The 16,822-nt window shown below is 39.0% G+C and overlaps 1 non-coding gene across 1 annotated transcript; it reads left to right on the top strand.

Moving 5' to 3' along the window:
- Positions 1 to 3,179: 3,179 nt before the first annotated feature.
- On the top strand, positions 3,180 to 3,287 carry LOC112804152 (small nucleolar RNA R71). The gene has a single exon (XR_003202770.1). It is a non-coding gene; the product is annotated as a small nucleolar RNA R71 (small nucleolar RNA).
- Positions 3,288 to 16,822: the final 13,535 nt, after the last annotated feature.

Genomic DNA, 16,822 nt, shown 5'->3' with positions numbered 1-16,822 from the left:
CATTGAAGAGGATAAGCCCATCACCAAGAAGAGGATGGAGCAAGCAAGAGAAACCATGCACGGTTCTCAAGAAGTGCATGAGGAAGCTCATCATCAACAAATTCCTAAGATGCCTCAAGGGATGCACTTTCCTCCCAACAACTATTGGGAGCAACTCAACACCTCCTTAGAAGATTTGAGCCACAATGTGGAACAATTAAGGGTGGAACATCATGAGCACTCCATCATTCTCCAAGAAATAAGAGAAGATCAAAGAGCAATGAGGAAGGAGCAACAAAGGCAAGGAAGGGACATAGAAGAGCTTAAGGACATTGTTGGTCCTTCAAGAAGAAGACGCCACTAAAGGTGGATTCATTCCTTGTTCTTTATTTCTTTCTGTTTTCGGTTTTTAATTATTGTGTTTATCTATGTTTTGTGTCTCTACTTCATGATCATTAGTATGTAACCATGCCTTAAAGCTATGAATAAAATCCATTAATCCTTCACCTCTCTTAAATGAAAAATGTTTTAATTCAAAAGAACAAGAAGTACATAAATTTCGAATTTATCATTGAATTTAATTTAATTATATTGATGTGGTGACAATACTTTTTGTTTTCTGAATGAATGATTGAACAGTGCATATGTCTTTTGATATTGTTGTTTATGAGTGTTAAAATTGTTGGCTCTTGAAAGAATGATGAACAAAGAGAAATGTTATTGATGATCTGAAAAATCATGAAATTGATTCTTGAAGCAAGAAAAAGCAGTGAAAAAGCAAAAGCTTATTCGAAAAAAAAAAAGAAGGAGAAGTAGAAAAAGCCAATAGCCCTTAAAACCAAAAGGCAAGGGTAAAAAGGATCCAAGGCTTTGAGCATCAATGGATAGGAGGGCCCAAGGAAATTAAAATCCAGGCCTAAGCGGCTAAATCAAAGCTGTCCCTAACCATGTGCTTGTGTCATGAAGGTCCAAGTCAAAAGCTTGAGACTGAGTGGTTAAAGTCGTGATCCAAAGCAAAAGAGTGTGCTTAAGAGCTCTGGACACCACTAACTGGGGACTCTAGCAAAGCTAAGTCACAATCTGAAAAGGTTCACCCAGTTATGTGTCTGTGGCATTTATGTATCCGGTGGTAATACTGGAAAACAAAATGCTTAGGGCCACAGCCAAGACTCAAAAAGTAGCTGTGTTCAAGAATCAACATGCTTAACTAGGAAAGTCAATAACACTATCTAAAAATCTGAGTTCCCAGAGATGCCAATCACTCTGAACTACAAAGGAAAAAGTGAGATGCCAAAACTATTCAGAAGCAAAAAGCTACAAGTCCCGCTCATCTAATTAAATTAATATTCATTGATATTTTAAAATTTATAGTATATTCTCTTCTTTTTATCCTATTTAATTTTCAGTTGCTTGGGGACAAGCAACAATTTAAGTTTGGTGTTGTGATGAGCGGATAATTTATACGCTTTTTGGCATTGTTTTTAGGTAGTTTTTAGTAAGTTTGAGCTACCTTTAGGGATGTTTTCATTAGTTTTTATGTTAAATTCACATTTTTGGACTTTACTATGAGTTTGTGTGTTTTTCTGTGATTTCAGATAAATTCTGGCTAAAATTGAGGGACTTGAGCAAAATTCTGAAGAAGGCTGACAAAAGGACTGCTGATGCTGTTGGAATCTGACCTCCCTGCACTCGAAATGGATTTTCTGGAGCTACAGAACTCCAATTGGCGCGCTCTCAACGGCGTTGGAAATTAGACATCCAGGGCTTTCCAGCAATATATAATAGTCCATACTTTATTCGGGAATTGACGACGTAACATGGCGTTGAACGCCAAGTACATGCTGCTGTCTGGAGTTAAACGCCAGAAAAACGTCATGATCCGGAGTTGAACGCCCAAAACACGTCATAACTTGGAGTTCAACTCCAAGAGAAGCCTCAGCTCGTGGATAGATCAAGCTCAGCCCAAGCATACACCAAGTGGGCCCCGGAAGTGGATTTATGCATTAATTACTTACTCATGTAAACCCTAGTAGCTAGTTTATTATAAATAGGACTTTTTATCAGTGTATTAGACATCTTGGGACGATTAGTTCTCAGATCATGGGGGCTGGCCATTCGGCCATGCCTGAACCTTTTACTTATGTATTTTCAACGGTGGAGTTTTTGCACACCATAGATTAAGGGTGTGGAGCTCTACTGTACCTCAAGTATTAATGCAATTCTATTCTCTTTTATTCAAATCTCTCTTATTCTTATTCCAAGATATTCATTCGTACCCAAGAACATGATGAATGTGATGATTAAGTAACCCTCATTATCATTCTCACTTATGAACGCACGTGATTGACAACCACTTCCGTTCTACATGCAACAGAGGTAGGATTCCGGTAATGAATGACTGTGACGTGCTTCAGACTCGCAAGTGCTGGGCGTTAGTGACAGACGCAAAAGAATCAAGGGATTCTATTCCAGTAGGAGCGGGAACCAACCAGTGATTAGCCGTGCTGTGACAGAGCGCGTGAGCGTAGTTTTCACTGCGAGGATGGGATGTAGCTTTCGGCCAGGTGATGCCTCCAGACGATTAGCCATGCGAGTGACAGCCGCAGAGGACCATTTTCCCGAGAGGATTCAAAGTAGCCATCGTCGAACAGTGAACCCCTATACACAGCTTGCCATGGAAAGGAGTAAGAAGGATTGAGTTGAAGCAGTAGGAAAGCAGGCGTCCGTGAGCCATGCAGTATCTCCATATGCTTATCTGAAATTCCCACCAATGAATCTGCATAAGTGCTCTATCCCTTTTATTATTTCTATTTTCTTATTTCTATTTTCAAAAACCCATAAACCAATTTAATCTGCCTAACTGAGATTTACAAGGTGACCATAGTTTGATTCATACCAACAATCTCTGTGGGATCGACCCTTACTCACGTAAGGTTTATTACTTGGACGACCCAGTACACTTGCTGGTTAGTTGAACGGAGTTGTGTCCACTCGTGCCAATTTCAAATTCCATAAAAGTACAACTTAAAGAATAGTGATCACAATTTCGTCCACCAGTTATTTGCAACCATTTCAATGAGTTCTTGAGTTTCTGCAGGCGTCTTCTTCAGATAAAGAGATCCTCCAGCAGAGCTGTCCAATGACATCTTGGACAGTTCAGACAGACCATCATAGAAGATACCTATGATGCTCCATTCAGAAAGCATGTCAGAAGGACACTTTCTGATCAATTGTTTGTATCTTTCCCAAGCTTCATAGAGGGATTCACCTTCCTTCTGTCTGAAGGTTTGGACTTCCACTCTAAGCTTACCCAATTTTTGAGGTGGTAAGAACTTTGCCAAGAAGGCATTGACTAGCTTTTCCCAAGAGTTCAGGCTTTCTTTAGGTTGTGAGTCCAACCATATCCTAGCTCTGTCTCTTACAGCAAAAGGGAATAGCATAAGTCTGTAGACCTCAAGGTCAACCCCATTGGTCTTGACAGTGTCGCAGATTTGCAAGAATTCAGCTAAAAACTGATGAGGATCTTCTAATGGAAGTCCATGGAACTTGCAATTCTGTTGCATTAGAGAAACTAATTGAGGCTTAAGCTCAAAGTTGTTTGCTCCAATGGCAGGGATAGAGATGCTTCTCCCATAGAAGTCGGGAGTAGGTGCAGTAAAGTCACCCAGCACCTTCCTTGTATTGTTGGCATTGTTGTTATTTTCAGCTGCCATGGGTTCTTCTTCTTTGAAGATTTCTGTTAGGTCCTCTACAGAGAGTTGTGCCTTAGCTTCTCTTAGCTTTCGCTTCAAGGTCCTTTCAGGTTCAGGGTCAGCCTCAACAAGAATGCTTTTATCTTTGCTCCTGCTCATATGAAAGAGAAGAGAACAAGAAAATATGGAATCCTCTATGTAACAGTATAGAGATTCCTTGAGGTGTCAGAAGAAAAGAAAAATAGAAGGAAGAGGTAGAAGAATTCGAACTTATCAAGAAAGATAGAGTTCGAATTGTGCATTAAGGAGGAGTGTTAGTCCATAAATAGAAGGATGTGAGAAGAGGGGAAGAAATTTTTGAAAATTAATTAAAAAGATTTTAAAAATATTTTGAAAAAGATTAATTGATTTTCGAAAACTAAGAGTGGGAAAGAAATCAAGTGATTTTTGAAAAAGATTTTGAAATAAGAAATTAAAAAGATATGATTGAAAACTATTTTGAAAAAGATGTGATTTAAGAAGATATGATTGAAAAAGATATAGTTTTAAAAAGACATGATTGAGAAGATATGATTTGAAAAACAATTTAAAAAGATTTGATTTTGAAAATTAATGACTTGGCTAACAAGAAAAGATATGATTCAAACATTAAACCTTTCTCAACAGAAAAGGCAACATACTTGAAATGTTGAATCAAATCATTAATTGATAGCAAGTATCTTTGAAAATGGAAAGGAATTGATTTTGAAAAAGATTTGATTGAAAAGATTTGATTTGAGAAAGATTTGATTTTGAAAAATTTTGAAAACTTGAAAAAAATTGGCATTAAAAACAAAATCTTCCCTCTTGTGCCGTCCTGGCGTTAAACGCCCAGAATGGTGCACATTCTGGCATTTAACGCCCAAAACTCACCCCTTTTGGGCGTTAAACGCCCAGCCAGGCACCCTGGCTGGCGTTTAAACGCCAGTTTTCCTTCTTCACTGGGCATTTTGAACGCCCAGCTTTTTTCTGTGTAATTCCTCTGCAGTATGTTTTGAATCTTCAATTCTCTGTATTATTGACTTGGAAAGACACAAATTAAAAATTTTTTGGATTTTTAAAAATGAGGAATAATCAAAATGCAACTGAAATGAAATAAACAATGCATGCAAGACACCAAACTTATAAGTTTGTATACTATTGACACTAACAAGTTGAGAATGCATATGAGAAACAACAAAACACTCAAGACAAGAGAATTTAAAGATCAGAGCAAGTAAATCATCAAGAACAACTTGAAGATCACTGAAGACACATGATAAATGCAAGAAGAACGGAAACATGCAATTGACACCAAACTTAAAATGAGACTAGTGTCTTAATAAGAAACATAAAATATTTTTGGTTTTTTTTTATGATTTTGTAATTTTTTTGGTTTTTTCGAAAATTAAGTGGAAAAGAAAATAAAGATATCAAAATTCTTAATGAGAATTTCAGGAATCATGCAATGTTAGTCTAAAGCTTCAGTCTAAAGGAATTAGACATGGCTAGCCAAGCTTCAGCAGGACATTGCATTCAAGAGCTAAATTGATGAAAATCAATCAGCTTTGGTGATGATAAGAACATCACCTTGAAACACTAGAATTCATTCTTAAGAACTCTGAAGAAAAATACCTAATCTAAGCAACAAGATGAACCGTCAGTTGTCCAAACTCGAACAATCCCCAGCAACGGCGCCAAAAACTTGGTGCACAAAATTGTGATTATCAATGGCGCCATCAACATGGTACGCACAATTGTAATCTCAACTCTTTATCACAACTTCGCACAACTAACCAGCAAGTGCACTGGGTCGTCCAAGTAATAAACCTTACGCGAGTAAGGGTCGATCCCACGGAGATTGTTGGTATGAAGCAAGCTATGGTCACCTTGTAAATCTTAGTCAGGCAGATTCAAATGGTTATGGATGATATATGAATAAAGCATAAAGATAGAGATACTTATGTAATTCATTGGTGATAATTTCAGATAAGCGAATGGAGATGCTTTGTCCCTTCCGTCTCTCTGCTTTCCTACTGTCTTCATCCAATCCTTCTTACTCCTTTCCATGGAAAGCTATATGTACGGTTTCACTGTTGTTTGTGGCTACCTCCCATCCTCTCAGTGAAAATGTTCTACGCACCCTGTCACGGCACGGCTAATCATCTGTCAGTTCTCAATCAGGTTGGAATAGAATCCAGTGATTCTTTTGCGTCTGTCACTAACGCCCAGCCTTCAAGAGTTTGAAGCTCGTTACAGTCATTCAATCATTGAATCCTACTCAGAATACCACAAACAAGGTTTAGACCTTCCAGATTCACTTGAATGCCGCCATCAATTCTAGCTTATACCATGAAGATTCCGATCAAGGGATCCAAGAGATAAACATTCAAGCCTTGTTTGCTTGTAGAACAGAAGTGGTTGTCAGGCACTCGTTCATAAGTGAGAATGATGATGAGCGTCACATAATCATCACATTCATCATGTTCTTGGGTGCAAATGAATATCTTAGAACAAGAATAAGCTGAATTGAATCGAAGAACAATAGTAATTGCATTAATACTCGAGGTACAGCAGAGCTCCACACCTTAATCTATGGTGTGTAGAAACTCTACCATTGAAAATACATAAAAACAAGGTCTAGGCATGGCCGTGAGGCCAGCCCCCATGATCTAAGATAGCATAAGACTAAAGATAGCTACCAAGATAAGAATACAACAGCATCTGCGGTCCTTTTCAGCCTCTGAATCAGATTTTTGCTCAGGTCCCTCAATTTCAGCCAGAAAATACCTGAAATCACAGAAAAACACACAAAATCATAGTAAAGTCCAGAAAAGTGAATTTTAACTAAAAACTAATAAAACTATGCCAAAAAGTGTATAAATTATCCGCTCATCACAACACCAAACCTAAATTGTTGCTTGTCCCCAAGCAACTGAAAATCAAATAAGATAAAAAGAAGAGAATATGCAATGAACTCCAAAAACATCTATGAAGATCAGTATTAATTAGATGAGCGGGGCTTTAGATTTTTGCCTCTGAATAGTTTTGGCATCTCACTCTATCCTTTGAAATTCAGAATGATTGGCTTCTATAGGAACTCAGAATCCAGATAGTGTTATTGATTCTCCTAGTTAAGTATGATGATTCTTGAACACAGCTACTTTATGAGTCTTGGCCGTGGCCCAAAGCACTCTGTCTTCCAGTATTGCCACCGGATACATACATGCCACAGACACATAACTGGGTGAACCTTTTTAGATTGTGACTCAGCTTTGCTAGAGTCCCCAATTAGAGGTGTCCAGGGTTCTTAAGCACACTATTTTTGCTTTGGATCACAACTTTATTTTTTTCTCTCTTTTTTTTTGTTTTTCTCTCTCTTTTTTTGTGTTAACTGCTTTTTCTTGCTTCAAGATTCATTTTTATGATTTTTCAGATCCTCAGTAACATGTCTCCTTTTTCATCATTCTTTCAAGAGCCAACATTCATGAATAACAAATTCAAAATATTTATGCACTGTTCAAGCATACATTCAGAAACCAAAATATTGCCACCACATCAAAATAATTAATCTGTTATAAAATTTAAAATTCATGCAATTCTTCTCTTTTTCAATTAAGAACATTTTTCATTCAAGAAAGGTGATGGATTTATAGGACATTCATAACTTTAAGGCATAGACACTAAGACACTAATGATCATAAGACACAAACATGAACAGACATAAGCATGATTTTTCGAAAAACAAAAAAATAAAGAACAAGGAGATTAAAGAACGGGTCCACCTTAGTGATGGCGGCTTGTTCTTCCTCTTGAAGATCTTATGGAGTGCTTGAGCTCCTCAATGTCTCTTCCTTGCCTTTGTTGCTCCTCTCTCATGATTCTTTGATCTTCTCTAATTTCATGGAGGATGATGGAATGTTCTTGGTGCTCCACCCTTAGTTGTCCCATGTTGGAACTCAATTCTCCTAGGGAGGTATTGATTTGCTCCCAATAGTTTTATGGAGGAAATTGCATCCCTTGAGGCATCTCAGGGATTTCATGATGAGAGGGGTCTCTTGTTTGCTCCATCCTTTTCTTAGTGATGGGCTTGTCCTCATCAATGAGGGTGTCTCCCTCTATGTCAACTCCAACTGAATAACAGAGGTGACCACTGAGATGAGGAAAGGCTAACCTTGCCAAGGTAGAGGACTTGTCCGCCACCTTATAAAGTTCTTGGGATATAACCTCATGAACTTCTACTTCCTCTCCAATCATGATGCTATGAATCATGATAGCCCGGTCTATAGTAACTTCGGACCGGTTGCTAGTCGGAATGATTGGGCGTTGGATAAACTCCAACCATCCTCTAGCCACGGGCTTGAGGTCATGCCTTCTCAGTTGAACTGGCTTCCCTCTTGAATCTATCTTCCATTGAGCGCCTTCTTCACAGATGTCTATGAGGACATGGTCCAACCTTTGATCAAAGTTGACCCTTCTAGTGTAAGGGTGTTCATCTCCTTGCATCATGGGCAAGTTGAATGCCAACCTTACATTTTCCGAACTAAAATCTAAGTATTTCCCCCGAACCATTGTAAGCCAATTCTTTGGGTCCGGGTTCACACTTTGATCATGGTTCTTGGTGATCCATGCATTGGCATAGAACTCTTGAACCATTAAGATTCCGACTTGTTGAATGGGGTTGGTAAGAACTTCCCAACCTCTTCTTCGGATCTCATGTCGGATCTCCAGATATTCACTCTTTTTGAGTTTGAAAGGGACCTCGGGGATCACCTTCTTCATGGTCACAACTTCATAGAAGTGGTCTTGATGCACCCTTGAGATGAATCTCTCCATCTCCCATGACTCGGAGGTGGAAGCTTTTGCCTTCCCTTTCCTCTTTCTAGAGGTTTCTCCGGCCTTGAATGCCATAAATGGTTATGGAAAAACAAAAAGCAATGCTTTTACCACACCAAACTTAAAAGGTTTGCTCGTCCTCGAGCAAAAGAAGAAAGAAGAGAGTAGAAGAAGAAGAAATGAAGGAGATGGATGAGGCTTTGTAGTTCGGCTAAGGGGAATAAGTAGTGTTTAGGTTGTGTAAAAATGAAGGAGTGAAGATGGGTTTTGATTGGTGAGAGGTTTTTGGGGAAGAGGTATTGAGGTGATTGGTGAATGGGTGAACAAGAGAGAGTGTGGTGGGGTAGGTGGGGATCCTGTGGGGTCCACAGAACTGGAGGTGTCAAGGAAAATTCATCCCTGCACCAAGTGGCGAGCAAAAATGCTCTTTATGCCAATTCTGGCGTTAAACACCGGGATAGTGCCCATTTCTGGCATTTAACGCCAGCTTCTTGCCCTTTCCTGGCGTTTAACGCCAGTCTGGTGCCCTTTTCTGGCGTTAAACGCCCAAAATGGTGCCAGACTGGGCGTTAAACGCCCATTTGCTGCCCTTACTGTCGTTTAAACACCAGCAAGGTCTTCCTCCAGGGTGTGCTATTTTTCTTTCTGTTTTTCATTCTGTTTTTGCTTTTTCAATTGATTTTGTGACTTTCCATGATCATCAACCTACAGAAAACATAAAATAACAAAGGAAAAATAGATAAATATAACATTGGGTTGCCTCCCAACAAGCGCTTCTTTAATGTCAGTAGCTTGACAGTGGGCTCTCATGGAGCCTCACATATGCTCAGAGCAATGTTGGAACCTCCCAACACCAAACTTAGAGTTTGAATGTGGGGGTTCAACACCAAACTTAGAAGTTGGTTGTGGCTTCCCAACACCAAACTTAGAGTTTGACTGTGGGGGCTCTGTTTGGCTCTATTTTGAGAGAAGCTCTTCATGCTTCCTCTCCATGGTTACAGAGGGATATCCTTGAGCCTTAAACACAAGGGATTCTTCATTCACTTGAATGATCAATTCTCCTCTGTCAACATCAATCACAGCCTTTGCTGTGGCTAGGAAGTGTCTGCCAAGGATGATGGATTCATCCATGCACTTCCCAGTCTCTAGGACTATGAAATCAGCAGGGATGTAATGGTCTTCAACTTTTACCAGAACATCCTCTACAAGTCCATAAGCTTGTTTTCTTGAATTGTCTGCCATCTCTAGTGAGATTCTTGCAGCTTGCACCTCAAAGATCCCTAGCTTCTCCATTACAGAGAGAGGCATGAGGTTTATGCTTGACCCTAGGTCACACAGAGCCTTCTTAAAGGTCATGGTGCCTATGGTACAAGGTATTCAAAACTTCCCATGATCTTGTCTCTTTTGAGGTAATTTCTGCCTACTCAAGTTATCCAGCTCTTTGGTGAGCAAAGGGGGTTCATCCTCCCAAGTCTCATTACCAACTAACCTGTCATTTAGCTTCATGATTTCTCCAAGGTACTTGGCAACTTACTCTTTAGTGACATCTTCATCCTCTTCAGAGGAAGAATACTCATCAGAGCTCATGAATGGCAGAAGTAAATTCAATGGAATCCCTATGGTCTCAGTGTGAGCCTCAGATTCCCATGGTTCCTCATTAGGGAACTCATTGGAGGCCAGTGAACGTCCATTGAGGTCTTCCTCAGTGGTGATCTCTACCTCTTCCTCCTCTCCAAGTTCGGCCATGTGGGTCATGTTAATGGCCTTGCATTCTCCTTTTGGATTCTCTTCTATATTGCTTGGAGGAGTACTAGGAGGGAGTTCAGTAATTTTCTTACTCAGCTGTCCCACTTGTGCCTCCAAGTTTCTAATGGAGGACCTTGTTTCAGTCATGAAACTTTGAGTGGTTTTGATTAGATCAGAGACCATGGTTGCTAAGTCAAAGTTGCTCTGCTAAGAATTCTCTGTCTGTTGCTGAGAAGATGATGGAAAAGGCTTGCCATTGCTAAACCTGTTTCTTCCACCATTATTGTTGTTGAAACCTTGTTGAGGTCTTTGTTGATCCTTCCATGAAAGATTTGGATGATTTCTCCATGAAGGATTATAGGTGTTTCCATAGGGTTCTCCCATGTAATTCACCTCTTCCATTGAAGGGTTCTCATGATCATAAGCTTCTTCTTCAGATGAAGCGTCCTTAGTACTGCCTGGTGCAGCTTGCATTCCAGACAGACTTTGATAAATCATATTGACTTGCCGAGTCAATATTTTGTTCTGAGCCAATATGGCATTCAGAGTATCAATCTCAAGAACTCCTTTCTTCTGATTCGTCCCATTGTTCACAGGATTCCTTTTAGAAATGTACATGAATTGGTTATTTGCAACCATTTCATTCAGTTCTTGAGCTTCTGCAGGCGTCTTCTTCAGATGAAGAGAGCCTCCAGCAGAACTATCCAATGACATCTTGGACAGTTCAGACAGACCATCATAGAAGATACCTATGATGCTCCATTCAGAAAGCATGTCAGAATGACACTTTTTGATCAATTGTTTGTATCTTTCCCAAGCTTCATAGAGTGATTCACCATCCTTTTGTCTGAAGGTTTGGACTTCCACTTCTAAGCTTAGTCAATTTTTGAGGTGGAAAGAACTTTGCCAAGAAGGCATTGACTAGCTTTTCCCAAGAGTTCAGGCTTTCTTTAGGTTGTGAGTCCAACCATATCCTAGCTCTGTCTCTTACAGCAAAAGGGAATAGCATAAGTTTGTAGACCTCAGGGTCAACCCCATTGGTTTTGACAGTGTCACGGATTTGCAAGAGCTCAGCTAGAAACTGATGAGGATCTTCCAATGGAAGTCCATGAAACTTGCAATTCTGTTGCATTAGAGAAACTAATTGAGGCTTAAGCTCAAAGTTGTTTGCTCCAATGGCAGGGATAGAGATGCTTCTCCCATAGAAGTCGGGAGTAGGTGCAGTAAAGTCACCCAGCACCTTCCTTGCATTGTTGGCATTGTTGTTATTTTCGGCTGCCATGGGTTCTTCTTCTTTGAAGATTTTTGTTAGGTCCTCTACAGAGTGTTGTGCCTTAGCTTCTCTTAGCTTTCGCTTCAAGGTCCTTTCAGGTTCAGGGTCAGCCTCAACAAGAATGCTTTTGTCTTTGCTCCTGCTCATATGAAAGAGAAGAGAACAAGAAAATATGGAATCCTCTATGTCACAGTATAGAGATTCCTTGAGGTGTCAGAAGAAAAGAAAAATAGAAGGAAGAGGTAGAAGAATTCGAACTTATCAAGAAAGATAGAGTTCGAATTGTGCATTAAGGAGGAGTGTTAGTCCATAAATAGAAGGATGTGAGAAGAGGGGAAGAAATTTTTGAAAATTAATTAAAAAGATTTTAAAAACATTTTGAAAAAGATTAATTGATTTTCGAAAACTAAGAGTGGAAAAGAAATCAAGTGATTTTTGAAAAAGATTTTGAAATAAGAAATTAAAAAGATATGATTGAAAACTATTTTGAAAAAGATGTGATTTAAGAAGATATGATTGAAAAAGATATAGTTTTAAAAATACATGATTGAGAAGATATGATTTGAAAAACAATTTAAAAAGATTTGATTTTGAAAATTAATGACTTGCCTAACAAGAAAAAAAGATATGATTCAAACATTAAACCTTTCTCAACAGAAAAGGCAACATACTTGAAATGTTGAATCAAATCATTAATTGATAGCAAGTATTTTTGGAAATGGAAAGGAATTGATTTTGAAAAAGATTTGATTGAAAAGATTTGATTTGAAAAAGATTTGATTTTGAAAAATTTTGAAAACTTGAAAAAAATTGGCATTAAAAACAAAATCTTCCCTCTTGTGCCATCCTGGCGTTAAACGCCCAGAATGGTGCACATTCTGGCGTTTAACCCCAAAACTCACCCCTTTTGGCCGTTAAACGCCCAGCCAGGCACCCTGGCTGGTGTTTAAACGCCAGTTTTCCTTCTTCACTGGGCATTTTGAACGCCCAGCTTTTTTCTGTGTAATTCCTCTACAGTATGTTCTGAATCTTCAATTCTCTGTATTATTGACTTGAAAAGACATAAATTAAAATTTTTTTGGATTTTAAATAATGAGGAATAATCAAAATGCAACTGAAATCAAATAAACAATGCATGCAAGACACCAAACTTATAAGTTTGTATACTATTGACACTAACAAGTTGAGAATGCATATGAGAAACAACAAAACACTCAAGACAAGAGAATTTAAAGACCAGAGCAAGTAAATCATCAAGAACAACTTGAAGATCACTGAAGACACATGATAAATGCATGAAGAACGGAAACATGCAATTGACACCAAACTTAAAATGAGACTAGTGTCTCAATAAGAAGCATAAAATATTTTTGGTTTTTTTTTATGATTTTGTAATTTTTTTGGTTTTTTCGAAAATTAAGTGGAAAAGAAAATAAAGATATCAAAATTCTTAATGAGAATTCCAGGAATCATGCAATGTTAGTCTAAAGCTTCAGTCTAAAGGAATTAGACATGGCTAGCCAAGCTTCAGCAGGACATTGCATTCAAGAGCTAAATTGATGAAAATCAATCAGCTTTGGTGATGATAAGAACATCACCTTGAAACACTAGAATTCATTCTTAAGAACTCTGAAGAAAAATACCTAATCTAAGCAACAAGATGAACCGTCAGTTGTCCAAACTCGAACAATCCCCAGCAACGGCACCAAAAACTTGGTGCACAAAATTGTGATTATCAATGGCGCCATCAACATGGTACGCACAATTGTAATCTCAACTCTTTATCACAACTTCGCACAACTAACCAGCAAGTGCACTGGGTCGTCCAAGTAATAAACCTTACGCGAGTAAGGGTCGATCCCACAGAGATTGTTGGTATGAAGCAAGCTATGGTCACCTTGTAAATCTTAGTCAGGCAGATTCAAATGGTTATGGATGATATATGAATAAAGCATAAAGATAGAGATACTTATGTAATTCATTGGTGAGAATTTCAGATAAGCGAATGGAGATGCTTTGTCCCTTCCGTCTCTCTACTTTCCTACTGTCTTCATCCAATCCTTCTTACTCCTTTCCATGGAAAGATGTATGTAGGGATTCACCGTTGTCAGTGGCTACCTCCCATCCTCTCAGTGAAAATGTTCTACGCACCCTATCACGGCACGGCTAATCATCTGTCGATTCTCAATCAGGTTGGAATAGAATCCAGTGATTCTTTTGGTCTGTCACTAACGCCCAGCCTTCAGGAGTTTGAAGCTCGTCACAGTCATTCAATCATTGAATCCTACTCAGAATACCACAGACAAGGTTTAGACCTTCCGGATTCTCTTGAATGCTGCCATCAATTCTAGCTTATACCACGAAGATTCCGATCAAGGGATCCAAGAGATAAACATTCAAGCCTTGTTTGCTTGTAGAATAGAAGTGGTTGTCAGGCACTCGTTCATAAGTGAGAATGATGATGAGTATACATAATCATCACATTCATCATGTTCTTGGGTGCAAATGAATATCTTAGAACAAGAATAAGCTGAATTGAATAGAAGAACAATAGTAATTGCATTAATACTCGAGGTACAGCAGAGCTCCACACCTTAATCTATGGTGTGTAGAAACTCCACCGTTGAAAATACATAAGAACAAGGTCTAGGCATGGCCGTGAGGCCAGCCCCCATGATCTAAGATAGGATAAGACTAAAGATAGCTACCAAGATAAGAATACAATAGTAAAATGTCCTATTTGTAGAGAACTAGTAGCCTAGGGTTTACAAGGATGAGTAAATGACATAAAAATCCACTTCTGGGCCCACTTGGTGTGTGCTTGGGCTGAGCATTGAAGCATTTTTGTGTAGAAGCTTCTCTTGGAGTTAAACGCCAGCTTTTGTGCCAGTTTGGGCGTTTAACTCCCATTCTTGTGCCAGTTCCGGCGTTTAACGCCGGGCAGTTTTGAGCTGATTTGGAACGCCGGTTTGGGCCATCAAATCTCGGGCAAAGTATAGACTATTATATATTGCTGGAAAGCCCAAGATGTATACTTTCCAACAAAGTTAAGAGCACGCCAATTGGGCTTCTGTAACTCCAGAAAATCCACTTCGAATGCAGGGAGGTTAGAATCCAACAGCATCTGCGGTCCTTTTCAGCCTCTGAATCAAATTTTTGCTCAGGTCCCTCAATTTCAGCCAGAAATACCTGAAATCACAGAAAAACACACAAACTCATAGTAAATTCCAGAAAAGTGAATTTTAACTAAAAACTAATAAAACTATACTAAAAAATAACTAAAACATACTAAAAACAATGCAAAAAAGCGTATAAATTAACCGCTCATCACCCATCCTCTCAGTGAAAAAGGTCCAAATGCTCTATCACAGCACGACTAATCATCTGTCGGTTCTCGATCATGCCAGAATAGAATTCATTGATTCTTTTGCGTTTGTCATCACGCCTAACAATCGCGAGTTTGAAGCTCATCACAATTATTCAATCCCTGAATCCTACTCGGAATACCACAGACAAGGTTTAGACTTTCCAGACTCTCATGAATGCCGCCATCAATTCTAGCTTATACCATGAAGATTCTGATTAAGGAATCTAAGAGATATGCGTTCGGTCTAAGGTAGAACGGAAGTGGTTGTCAGTCACGCGTTCATAGGTGAGAATGATGATGAGTGTCACGAAGCATCACATTCGTCATGGTGAAGTGCAACGAATATCTTAGAACAGGAATAAACTGAATTGCATAGAAAATAGTAGTAATTGCATTAAAACTCGAGGTACAGCAGAGCTCCACATCCTTAATCTATGGTGTGTAGAAACTCCACCGTTGAAAATACATAAGTGATAGAGGTCCAGGCATGGCCGGATGACCAGCCCCAAATGTGATAAAAAAAACCGAATGGTCAAAAGACTAGACTGTCAAAGACGACTAATACAATAGTAAAATGTCTTATTTATACTAGACTAGCTACTAGGGTTTACAGAAGTAAGTAATTGATGCAGAAATCCACTTCCGGGGCCCACTTGGTGTGTGCTTGGGCTGAGCTTGAGCTTTACACGTGCAGAGGCTTCTTTTGGAGTTGAACGCCAAGTTGTAACATGTTTTTGGCGTTCAACTCTGGTTCGTGACGTGTTTCTGGCGTTTGACTCCGGAATGCAGCATAAAACTGGCGTTGAGCGCCAGTTTACATCATCTAATCACGAATAAAGTATGGATTATTATATATTGATGGAAACCTCTGAATGTCTACTTTCCAACGCCATTGAGAGTGCGCCATTTGAAATTCTACAGCTCCAAAAAATCCATTTCGAGTGCAGGGAGGTCAGGATCTAACAGCATCAGCAGTCCTTTGTTAGACTTTTATCAGAGTTTTGCTCAGGTCCCTCAATTTCAGCCAGAAAATACCTGAAATCACAGAAAAACACACAAACTCATAGTAAAGTCCAGAAATGTGAATTTAGCATAAAAAACTAATTAAACCATCCCTAAAAGTAGTTGGATCCTACTAAAAACTACCTAAAAACAATGCCAAAAAGCGTATAAATTATCCGCTCATCACAACACCAAACTTAAATTGTTGCTTGTCCCCAAGCAACTGAAAATCAATTAGGATAAAAAGAAGAGAATATACTATAAAGCTCAGAATATCAATGAATGTTAATTCTAATTAGATGAGCGGGACTTGTAGCTTTTTGCTTCTGAACAGTTTTGGCATCTCACTTTATCCTTTGAAGTTTAGAATGATTGGCATCTCTAGGAACTTAGAATTTCAGATAGTGTTATTAATTCTCCTAGTTAAGTTTGTTGATTCTTGAACACAGCTACTTTCATGAGTCTTGGCCGTGGCCCTAAGCACTTTGTTTTCCAGTATTACCACCGGATACATAAATGCCACAGACACATGACTGGGTGAACCTTTTCAGATTGTGACTCAGCTTTGCTAAAGTCCCCAATTAGAGGTGTCCAGAGCTCTTAAGCACACTCTTTTTGCTTTGGATCACGACTTTAACCACTCAGTCTCAAGCTTTTCACTTGGACCTGCATGCCACAAGCACAGGGTTAGGGACAGCTTAATTTAGCTGCTTAGGCCTGGATTTTTCCTTGGGCCCTCCTATCCATTGATGCTCAAAGCCTTGGATCCTTTTTACCCTTGCCTTTTGGTTTTAAGGGCTATTGGCTTTTTCTGCTTGCTTTTTCTTTTTCTTTCTATTATATTTTTTTGCCACTTTTTTTTCGCAAGCTTTTGCTATTCACTATTTTTCTTGCTTCAAGAATCAATTT

Source organism: Arachis hypogaea, chromosome 5 (assembly GCF_003086295.3).
Source record: "Arachis hypogaea cultivar Tifrunner chromosome 5, arahy.Tifrunner.gnm2.J5K5, whole genome shotgun sequence".
In the NCBI taxonomy this organism is placed as follows: Eukaryota; Viridiplantae; Streptophyta; class Magnoliopsida; order Fabales; family Fabaceae; genus Arachis; species Arachis hypogaea.
Note: the sequence above shows the minus strand (reverse complement) of the source record. Positions and strands in the feature narration are given on the sequence as shown.